The sequence below is a fragment of the Crocodylus porosus genome, unplaced genomic scaffold, assembly GCF_001723895.1.
Source record: "Crocodylus porosus isolate Cpor-Errol unplaced genomic scaffold, CroPor_comp1, whole genome shotgun sequence".
NCBI classification, from domain to species: Eukaryota; Metazoa; Chordata; order Crocodylia; family Crocodylidae; genus Crocodylus; species Crocodylus porosus.
In genome coordinates, this window is record NW_017728942.1 from 4,833,739 (window position 1) to 4,845,613 (window position 11,875).

The window sequence follows — 11,875 nt, forward strand, 5'->3', positions numbered from 1 at the left end:
AAATATCACGTGACATCGTTTACTGCCTCGCTTTCCAGGAGACAACCCCAGGACTGAATCCACGTCTTGTTACGGAGCTTGGTTCCACCACCTACCATGAGAACGCACAAGTTTGACTTGACATTGAACATGGAAATTAAACATGTCATGCTTTGACCTCCACAACTGCATTTAATATGCTTTGTTCATTGAGACTGTTTGTTTCTTAAGCTGGTTTTAATCAATAATTAGTTTGGAAATGTTTCCACAGAGGACATCTGGCAGAAACAAAGGCCAAGTCCAGAATTCTGCAAATGTCATGGTGATTGTCTATATATAATTGAAGCAGGATTGGTCCATCATATGAAGCTGTGAAATGGTAGTTTATGTTTCATTAAGAAGAGGTGGGAGTCATTAAAAGCAAAGTAGTGTAAGAACAAACAGTGGAGGCAGCTGTTTTCCAGATTTCCCTAGGAAATTAGTGAAATATCTAAACCACTATATTCTCCTCTTCTTCCTGTCACAAGATATTTTTATCCACAAGTCATATCACATTCAGACAATGAAAACAGTTCACAAACAGCTTGTTTCCCAAGAGTTTTAGAAAAACTGGGTAGGGCCTACAACATGGGGTGGGGCACTTATTTGGGCTGGAGGGCCACGTAGAGAGGTTCAACAAGCTGTTGCAGGTTGCGGGGTGGGGGAAGGGTTCTGACATGGGCTGGCATGGCAGAAAGGAGGAAGGAGGGGAAATCGGTCCTATCTGGCCCCAGGCCATCTGCCCCACACCCACCACTGAGGGCACTGGACAGAGTGGGTGGGTGGGCAGGGTCTCTACGGAGACCGGCTGGGGACTCCCACGGGCCGGGCACACTCAGCCAGGCAGATGGGTGGGACTGTGGCCAGGCAGAGAGCAGCATCCAGGAGTGGGATGGGCAGGCAGTGCTGGGGCCAGGATTGCGAGGCAGTGACAGCACAGGGCCTGTGGCAGAGCTGCAAACCAATCTCCACATGTCCCTGCCCATCATAGGGATGGGCAGGGAGCAGACTGCAGCTCCTCCCTGGGCCCCACACTGTCACCACCCCACAATCCTGGCCTCAGTCCTGGCCCCTTCCGACCCATGGTTATATCCTATCCCCCCAGCCACCCACATCCCATACCACACCCACTCCACCATGCATCCAGGTCCAGCTGGGCTGGCCGCATGCACCACAGCCCAGGCTGCCCCTTGTGTGTGAGCCAGGTGGGGCTGAAGGACCTGCCGCAGGCCTGATAAAATACCTTGGCAGGCTGCATCCATCCATCCAAGGGCTGTATTTTTCCCTCACCTAGTCTACAAATTCTACAATATAAAAGTGCTATCAAATAAGATAAAATATTTGGAGCTGATATGCTCAGTCCCAGGAGACAGAAAGAAGTCAAAACATGAATTAGCAACAGAAATTTAAAAGTGCCTGACTATATTTGCTTTTAACTCCTGATCCAACAGTCCTTATGGACACAAACTCCAGACGTTTAAAATAGCCATTAGGGACATACTAGAAATAGTTTATCTATTCTAATTAAAATAAACTAGAAAGCAGTCCCTTAATTTCAAGGACTTTCACATATAAAACAGTCAACTGTCTGTTTCTGCACACATGAATTTTAAAGGGGTTTGACTCCATGGTTTTCATGAATCAAGTTAATCTTACATATTCATATACCAATAATACTATACTTGTAATTAATGTGGCATCCTGAAAGGAGACACAGACTGGATTGTCTCAGAGATCTTAAGTACTCCATTGCTTTAGTTTTTAGGATTAGTTTTACAAAGCAGGAAGAGCTTAAGGTAAAAAAAATGTGCATAGGGATGCAGGTAAAAATCCCACATACCAACTTCAGCAGAACAAAGTGGATATATTGTGAAAAGATTTCTGCTGAGACTCTACTAACATCCTAATTCTTCTTCGATTCAGACACATTTCTCAACCCTTTCCTCTTTGCTTTTCCATAAAACTTCAAAAGAGGTTTAATTCACTTAAGGAAGAAACTTTCACTTTTGAGCAAACATGTGCACGAATGTTGCCCTTGCCAGAAATGTTCCCTGCTGCTTATAAATGTAAATTATATATTGTCTGTGTATATTTGGGAATTAGGGTACCAGTGGATTAGGAGAAAATAGAGAGTAACAAGCCAAATGATATACATAAATTATGAACATTAAGCAAAGCTGCCACAGCCATGATTTCAGCCCATGCTTCACACCAGGCTCTATACCCTTGCTCTTACCATCAAATGTAGAGCAATAAAGATTACAGTGGGGGGAATCCCAGCCTCCATCAACTGCTTTCAATTGCCTCTCATCTTCCTCTAGGTCTCATAATTTCAGTGGTATTTAACAATCTATTCCCTCTGCCATGACTGTAATGCATCTGGCTTCCCAAGACAAAAAGTACCTCAAGGTATGTCCAGATGTTAAGATTAAAATATTTCAGATACAAAAAAATTTTCACCTTGCTCTACTCCGTTTTTTCCAACAAGACCTTTGGAAAGAGTCATTCTAGTTCAACTACAAAGTTGCTAGCTCAGTGCAGGAGTTCATAACATGGTCTATAAATGAAATAACATAACATTTTTACCTCCTACAAACATAGGATTTTACTTTGGATGTTGTAAGGAGCTTTTCTTAGGCTAGTAAGTACATCAAACTCAACTACATTGTGCAAATTTATTTCTGAAAATCTTTTCACATGGACAATTCAGGTCATTTCTAATAAAAGAAAGTGATAATTAGTAACCCCATTGCCAGCCAGACAGGCAAACAGAAAGACAAATTAAAATAGCAATTAGAAACAGCTAAGTATATCTTGGCTTAGTGGAAGGGGAAAATGTAATAGTCAACAAATACTGGATTGGGTGCAAACTGAAGGAGAATTATTTTGTAGGATGCAAAACAGGTTTAAATAGAAGAAATGAGCAAAATTTATAAAGCAGAAAAATTTAGGCTAAATATGGAGAAAGCTGGCAAGGTGCTAAGAAACATGCTATAAGAAACAATCCCTGCAGGGAAGGGTAAAGAACGATGAAGGTGGGGCTTTTTGGTCTCCATTGCTTATCATCCTAAAAGACTTTTCTTCGATATAAACCTAAGGGGATCATATGTGAAACTAGGGAGCTAGACCTGCCTTTCCACAGCACTCAGGTGTGACTATATGTAGAGTATGGGGCAATTTTAGCCCCCAGAATTTTGGAAGGACACAGGAGAGCAATGGAAACGTTACAAAGCCTGAAGGACAAAGATGCACCAAAAGATGAAAGGAACTAAAATATATAGCCTAGAAAGAGAAGAGGTAGTGTGATCACTTTACCCATTTACTGTCAGCGGAACAATACAAATTAAAGGAAGCAGAGAAAAATCTCCTCTCAGTCTCGCCGGCATGACCCAATTGGCTTTGATACAGCTGCACCGATCTGAGATAAAATGATAATCTTAGGAATCTGTCACAGTTTTGGGATACAAGAGATATTACAAACAGCAACAGGCTGAAATAAGGCAAAAAAATTCAGCCTTCATACAGGGAAAAAATTCTCACCTGAGAAAAAGGTTGTGTAGTAGTCAAGATATCATCACTGCCAAGATTAGAAAAGAAGAGAACCAACACATTAAAACAGGGATAATGGCAGTAACCCCAACAACTTCAAGGTTTCCAACCCATTTTTTTCCAGCCTTGCTCTTCTTAAACCTCCAAATTTACCAGATGCAGTTTATTCTTTGATATTAAATTCTAATAAATCTCAATACCACAGTAAAGAAATCTCACAAAACCAAGATGAACCATATGGACATATGAGGCTAAGTAACAAGTGAAGGCAAGCTGTGCGTCCCAGAAGAACCGTAGTTAATCTTGGTCTGTGAAATACGATGAGACGATGAAAGGCAGGATGAACAATTAAGCCTGATACATAACATATGACAACCATAAATTGTTCCATATTGTGGCTAATCTAATACAGCAATGAAAAGGGATGTCACAAAAGATGGACATAAGAAGTGAGAGACATGAAAACCATTCTTAAGTGGAGAGATTACCATCTTTTTATAGATCTAGTTCTGAAGAGCAGAGGAGGGACAGGATAGGCAGAATTACAGGAATCTAGGGTGTGAGGGTTTTTTGGTGAACAAATTGGGTTGCAAAAAAGATGATTTTATGTGGCTTCTGTTTGGACTGGAATCCAGATACAAATTATATACAGACTAGGGCTTAAAAAATTGCCTTTAAAAGCCAGTTCATTACAAGATTTCTTTGTGAAGGTTGGAAGTGCACTGACTCTTGCTGTTCTCCTCTTGTTCCCTAATACTCAGAGTGCATTTCCTACAGGAGGCCATAAGAAGCACTTTATTAAAAAAAAAAAAACAGTGGATAGACTGCCTGGAAGTGAACCTGTGAGTATCACATTTTTTGAAAAGCATAACCTGCCGTGCTTCAGTCCCATATGCTATGCCAAAATCATTCACCATCATCTGAGCAACTAGAACACATCAGCTGCGTAGCAAAAAATGTATTTCTTTCAGAATGTCCTGCTACAGGCACCAGAAGTATCAAATTATTGCAAGTGTCGTTTTCCAAAATGTTTAAAACCTGAGACATCCTTTGCATGCATCTATCTCTGTGTGCTGTGGCCTGGATCAGGATGCTCACATGGTCACAAAAAAGGAAGGAAACTTTGAACCATAAAACTGCATAGTTCTTTTGCAGGGCCTTCATTCTTGGCACTACCACTGATACCACTGGGAGTTCCAGAGAAGACTCGCAGTCCTTTGGTGGAAACACTTGTACAACCTATGAACATTAACTGGAATGAAGCCTTGGGTTCCCAGTGGGAAGAACTTTAGCAATATTCTGTTGTTATGGACTTTTTCCCCCTTGGATCCAAGTTGGAAAAATTAAATGAAAACAGCCAATTGCATGCACATGTTTTTGTCTGCAGCTATGCAAGCAGGAGTGGATTCCTCCAACAAGAGAATTCTTTCGCCACCTTTAAAGTGTTCACTCGGTTATAGTGACCTTCAATACAATGTTTCCCATATTAAATATTCTTCTTTACAGCCTTTTTAAAAAACAAACAAACAAGATATTGCAGACTCACCCTTATATGAATTATATAGATCCTTATTTTGCTTAGGAGGGGCCCAACTGTGGCAAACCAAAATATTGCTATTTCTCCGTGTGTCATGTTTCGAACCTGGTGTTGTTTATTTTCAGTTTGTTGCCTAGTCGTTGTTGCTTTAACGAGCTTAGAAAAGCTCAAGAGATTGCACTTGTCCTTGTTGAACCCCATGGGATTTCTTTTAGTCCAGTCCTCCAATTTGTCTAGGTTTCTCTGAATCCTAACCCTACCCTCCAGGATATCTACCAAGCCCGATGATCCAGCCAGTTTTCTATCCACCTTACAGTCCATTCTCCTAACCCGCACTTCCTTAGCTTGCCTACAAGAATGTTGTGGGAGACTGTATTAAAAGCCTTACTAAAATTCAAGGTACACCACACGCACTTGTTTCCCTGCATCCCAGAGCCAGTCATCTCACCGTAGAAGGCAATCAGGTTGGTCAGGCATGACATGTCCTTGGTGAATCCATGCTGACTACTCCTAATCACCCTCTTCTCTTCCAAGTGCTTAGAAATGGATTCCTTAAGGACCTGCTCCAGGAGGCTGCAACTGCTGATCTCTGAGGTCCCTTCCAGCCCCTAACTTCTATGAATCTATGATTTTTTCAGAGACTGAGGTGAGGCTGAAAGGTCTATAGTTCCCTGGATCCTCCTTTTTCCGTTTCTCAAACATGGGCACTATATTTGCCCTTTTCCAGTCACCCGGGACCTCTCCCAATCACCAAAGGTTTTCATAGAAGATGGCCAGTGGCTCTGCAATCACCTCAGCAAACTCTCTCAGCACCCTCGGGTGCATCCCGTCCAGCCCCATGGATTTACGTATTTCCAGCTTTTCAAAATAGTCCCTAGCCTGTTCTTTCACCACAGTTGGCTGCTTAAACAGATGAGGTCTCTTTAAGAGAAAAGTAAATGCAGGCACAGGGAGTTTAACAGACTAACTCAAGGTCACAATGGTTTTGAGGTTGTGAATAAAATTCAGACATCCCTGGCTTCTGGGCCTCACTTCTTAGTTAAAGCCTCTGGTTCAGTGCTGATTCAAACAGTCAGGGTACTTCTGGTTGACAATTCCCCCTATTGGCCAACGCAGATATTTGTGCAATTTTCTGGTTATGACTCATGTTATTGTATATTCAGGGCCAGTCCCTCAGCTACAGCCAGCGTGCCCAGAGTGTAGGCCAGGAGTGGTGGATGGGGTACAGAGAAAGCTGTTCTGTTTTGCTTTGTTTTATTTTCCCTCCACCTTTTTCATTTGTGGCTTGGCGTAGAATCCCAGACGGACTTTTCACAATCAGTGTTCATGCTTGATGTGTGCAAAATCCCATGCAGATGCTACCAACTACTGTAAGCAACTGCAATGTCTTGTAAAATTATATCACCTTTAGAAAGCAGTCTTGAAAATGCATCCACTGAATAAAATCTACCTTAAAGCAAATTTTGTGTCTTGAGATGGACTCATCATAAAAGAGAAATTCACAGTTAGATATTAAACACAAAAACTGAGACACAATGCAACTCCGTAGGAAATTAAAAAGAACATCCTATAGTGCCTCAGCTACAAAACATTTCATTCTTACCCAGGGATTGCCTCAGTGTATAGGTTTTTCAGCAGTTTTTTCCTGTTAATGAGCTGCTCATTAATTTATAGGGTGATACCAACGTCTCTATCACTTACTGTTTCTTTAAATTAAATACTTCCAACTACATGTTCGTTATAATAAACATAACATTGTTTAATGAAATAAGTATTATTAACAAAGTAACCACCAAAATGTTGAGAGTAAACCACAGAAACATCGAAGTGCTGAACACAACAAATATGTTTAAAGAGTATACCATAAAAAACTAATTAAATTTGCAAGTGACTAGATTCACTTCGGATGCAAAACTGGAGACACTTGAAAAAATTCTCAGATTCATGACATGCTGCAGCCTTTTTTTGGAAAAGTGAACCTCTAATAGTTTGTTTTCTTTTGGATTAACATTTGGGCCAAGGGTTTCTGGACAGTGCTTATAGGTATATGTAACACATACAGTTACAAATCCTGAGATCACATGTGCTATTCTTACCTCATGAGTTTAGTCATACAAATGCACTAGTAGTTTTGCTCACCTACAGCTCTGGGCCCACACTGATATTCACTACATTACAGCTACGATTCTCACTACCACTAATAGAATTTGTGCATCCTTTGTGCTAAGCATTTTACTAGATAAGTATCCACAAACATCCTTGAAAAATTTGAAGTGGATCAATACGTCTTTGGGGTCCTTGATGTAATGCATTATTGTTTATTTAGCACTGTGGTGCAAAATAATCCACCGCAGAAAAGGCTGCATTTCTTTCTGAGAAGATCTTGTCACTATACTGCTCAATAAAAGTGCGTATTACAATCTCCACTTTACCCTGTGGGATGCGTGGATTTACTGTGCATGCATAAGTGACATAAGTGAGAACATGCATGTTTATAACTGGTTCCAGAGAAAGGCATTCATGAAAAGACAAAGCCCCACCTTCAGCATTTCCACTGACAGTAAAAGCAATTGCAGTAGGCTTTTGTTTGTTATAACATAATGTTATGTTCAGTCTAAGCCATATCATAAGACCTAAACATTTATCACATTTCAATTTTGGATAAAGTTCATCCAAATATGCACAAAGAAAAAAAAGAAACAGGTCCACCCACTGCATCACTCTTCTCTATTGCAGCAAATCTTGCCACTTGTTTTCATTTTCAGCCTGTGATGCCAGCTCCTATCACCCACTAATTAAATCTCCAAACAAGTACCTTTGTGCTTGCAGAAACAGCAACAAAATGGAGGAGACAGAGCCCAGGAAGGCAATGCCCAGAGGGATTTGAGAGCTAAGACAAAGAAGAAAAAGAAATAAAAGAAGGGGTGGGGAAAGAAGAAACAAAAATCTGGTGGCAACACATTAATTTCCTCTGAGATTAAACTCCAGTAGCCTGTAAAAAAACACAGTTAAGCCAATGCAGAACCTTCAATATTCAGAGAGCTAAAGAATGGCTTTCTTCACGCCAGGGCCTAGCAAAAAAACTAAACATAATTGCTAGTTTGGAGATACATCACCTGTACCCAAAGTGAACTATGCTTTAACTTCCCCATAGGGGCAGATTAAACAGATAAGGACTACGTCCGTCTAGAGGGCCATGCTCTTTGCCATGGAGGCTTGTAATAAGGGTGTCCCCTGGACCAAAGCAAATCTAAAAGAACAGTTCAAATACTTCAAAAGACAATGAGTTTAAGTTAAATACAACATTTTCATATAGAAAATGCTTGAAGAATGACAGTTCACATACTTGTGTCTTTGATTGCTTAGTTCACGACATGTTCAGGGAAATAGAGAGTATTCATAGGAAATCTCTACCTTCTGCCAACCAATGACAAACAGAAAAAAACCTCAAAGACAGGGCACTTCTTTAGCTATAAAAGCATACCTCCACACATTTACATAGATCCAGGGATGTAGCTTTACAGCTTCAATTTTCCTTTACTAGTTACGAAGATGCAAATATGAGTCGGATATTTGCACTTTTATAAAATTCTGAAGGAGTCTTTTAATAGCAAATTGCAAATGTACAACAAATTATAGGTTATGAATCTAGGAAAATCTAGTCCAAAGCACACAACCAACAAGACTGTATTCTCCAAGAGCAGGATATTTCTTCCCACCAATACACATGTGATCTGAATATCAAGAAAACAAACTTTTTATGATATTTATGGTCTAGAAAGAGATCTGATGGTCTAAACAAATGTAAAACTATTCTTCTTTCAAAATATTCCAGAGGAGGGATGCTTTGGATATGTTATCAGCTATAAACTAAATCATAAAAATGGATACCCTGACCCCTCCTCTTTGCAAAGAAGTAAAAACCTTTGGTTTTAAACTGGTGGAAAGAATTCTAGAAAGAACCTGGATGATTTCATAAGTAAATCTTCTTTGAAGAAAAACATGTTATGGCCTGGAAATATTTTACAAAATGTAATGGTTAGTTTTAATTCATGTTTCCTCAAAAGGTGAACGCTCTTTTTTTCTCTCTCACGTGATCAAGATAGAATAAGTGTCTTTTGAAATGTTTATTTGTTAACATTTTGTATGTAAAAGCAACTCTCCATATGACTGCTTAATATCATTGTTACATTAATAGCAAGATTTTCTCTGTAAAAACAGATTAAAGTCATTTCATGCTATGATTGATTACCGATATAAAAAGCTATTTAAGTGTAAAATACTCAAATTAATTAGGTAATTAGTTATCTTGCAATGCTCAAATAATTCGTTTCCAAACTCACAATGACAGGAAGGACTTCTCCAAGGATGGGGAAAAGAGAGGGCAATTTTGTTAATATCTATTTCAGTTTAAGAATTTCTTTCAAAATCATATACACTTAAAAAAAATTTTAGGAACTAGTAGATCATATGTAAAGGTAGTGAGCTTTGTATTAGGTGCAGCTCTGAGGAAAAAAAGAGAGGGTGAATTATTAAGCAGGTCACATATAGAGATCAAGAAATACAAAAGCTTAACATTGACCAAAATATAAAGATCATCTGTAGAAAAGGGGGCTGTGTCTGGACTCATCTGAAACAGAATTTCAACTCCTGTTAACTCTTGACTGATCTAAAGCATTAACTCAGAAATGGTGTGAATTTAAAAAGAAAACAGAGTTAAACTGAGTTAAGGTACTCCTTGTTTCCGTGCCACATAATGCAGCTGAAGAAGAATCACATTCCTGTTCATTAGCAGATATTTTTGAGTTGAAGATACTACCAAGACAATCTTTGGAAGATGGGCCATTTCTTTTTTGTATCCTTGTGACAAGGTATTTAGCAGAATTTGCAGATTCACTGAAATCTGACAGGGCCCCCCCGGGCCATGAGCGCTTCTGCCACAGCCTCAAACTTGTGACCTCTGGGCTGTTACCCGTGCACTTTAGGAAATAAAGTAATATCATTTGAATGCATTAATTTTTATTCATTAATTTCCCTGTCTCAAGCTTCTTCCTTGAATGGCTTATTTTAAATAACAGAGGTAAAACCATTCTTCAGTTTCCTAGAACCTAGTTATGATCATTTCCCTGCATACATTTATATCTCTCTAGGTTTGCCACAATAAGCAATTCAGGATTCACCCACATTTCAAAAGGACTTTAGCTATCTATAAAATACTTTAGTTATCGATGGATACACTAAACCAGAACTCATTATTATTTGGGGGAAAATGTACTTTGGGCTGATTTTACTCTAAAAGGAGCATCACCACCAAAAGGCAGCAGTGTTAACCAGCACCAGCAACCAGAGTAAAGGTCTAAGTTCCCAGCAGAGTTTGTATTCTGGCTGCTAGTAAAAGCTGATACCAATGTTGTCTTCACTGCTGTTGTTCCTATGCACAAGCACATCCTCATTTTGCAGGATAGAAATACTCTTACTTGGCCTTACATAGTATCCGACAAAGTAAGCTGTTGCTTACAAAAGTTTATGCATCTCTGAATTAGTGAATAAGCTGCAATTCTGCCCTGTCATTTTAAATCCTAAAGTTGGATTCTTGTTCAATATTCTTGAGCTTAGAAAACATCCTTTTCTTTCTTCCTTGCTTATCTGTGCCCAATATCAGAAAATCTTAACAAAAAACTTGTGACTGTAGAAATATAGAGGTCCAACAGACAGACATGCAGTAGTTTGTTGGTCACAAGAGAAATACGTCTCCTGCATTTGGTCACTACATCTCCAGTTATGGAATAGGTTCTTTGTGGCCTATTAAAAAACCTTTATGTAATGAAACATTCGATTGATGTTCAACACCCTATTTCACCTGGGTCTAGCACAGCTTGTTGTTCATAATTTTCCCAGGGAAGGTTAGGATGGTGAAGAATATACACGTCAATCAAATGACCTACATTTGTAGAAAAAGAAACTCCTAGGGGTGAAGTGCAAAAACTCCAGTTTAATTAGCAGACATACAAAATTATCTGATGAGGCTCTGGGGGATAAGAAGGAAGGGGGGGGGTCCATGCATCTTGACACTGTCTAGACGCAAACATGGAATGTTTTCCAAATACCTTGTCTATGGCAGTCCCTCCATTGGTATCTAGTTGGATGAGGAATGTGCCATTACCTTGTCAGTATTTCCCTTGAAACACTAAAATTCTTTTTAAAAAAGCACACAGATGAGGTGTTCTTTGAGCCATAGCAATTAGGAAGTCACTCCACAAATTAGCATTATTCTATTCTATCCAACAGTACCTTTCTTCAGTAGCTTGACAAAAAATAGACCCACAATGAGAATATGAAGCTTAAAATGAAGCATTAATCACCTCAGTGTGCATTTTTCTATTTACATTATAGTCTGCCGCCTTTTAATATTCTTAAGACCATTGGGAAATGTCAAATATTTTCATACGGCTGTCTAAAAGACTCAGGCACTCACCAGTTCTTTTGTCTAAGCAATGTAGACAGCCATATGACACACACGCCCCTAATATAGAGGCTCACCAAGGAACACGATGCTGCTGAATAGTGTCCTAATTATCAGCACTGCAGCTCCTGTCTCCTACGTAGGTGTATTATCACCTAATGTGAAGCTAAATGAACCCTGACTGTTACTAAATGATAAAAAGCAGCCATATTTAACATAATAGAAAGGAACAAAAATTGCACTGATATTTTCAACAATAGTATGCCTAAGCCAAATACTGGTGCCCCTTCTCTTCCCAAACTCCCAGC